We start from the raw sequence: 558 nt of genomic DNA on the forward strand, positions 1-558 counted from the left end.
TTCCATGCAGGTGCAGCTCAGCATCAGTTTGCTTTGTCCTGGGAAAAAGCAGAGAGCAGGAGCAGGCAGAGGCAGTGACACCGGAGCTGCTCTTCCTGGCCTGGTTTCTCTGCTGCCTTTTATTGACCCCCAGCCCTCTTACACAGAGGAGAAGGGAGGGAGAGCAGCTCCTTCGCCTTCATGGCTGGGAAGGGCAGGAGGCTGGGCAAGGACACAGGTGATGAGGCTGATGGATGCATTCTCCTCCCTGGCACTGGGAGCAGCCCTGGCCTGGTGTTGTTGGGGGCTGTGAAGCAGACACAGGCCCTGGCTGCTCTGCAAGCACCTCCCTGTGACCCCAGAGCTCTGGTGGGCTCCCAGACCCCCGAGGGCAGCTGTGGGGTCAGGCTCAGCCAGCTGAGGAGCCTCTGGGCAGCCAGCCCCGAGCGGGGCTTCCTGCTGCCTGCTGTGATCTTCCAGGCACTTTGTTGTGGCTGCACAAACTTGGAGCTTGGCAGGAGTTGCCGTTTGCTCTCTGGGGCATTTCCAAGGTGCAGCAGCGAAAATGCCAGCAGAGAG

This window comes from Corvus brachyrhynchos, unplaced genomic scaffold (assembly GCF_000691975.1).
Source record: "Corvus brachyrhynchos isolate BGI_N302 unplaced genomic scaffold, ASM69197v1 scaffold10, whole genome shotgun sequence".
Taxonomy (NCBI): domain Eukaryota; kingdom Metazoa; phylum Chordata; class Aves; order Passeriformes; family Corvidae; genus Corvus; species Corvus brachyrhynchos.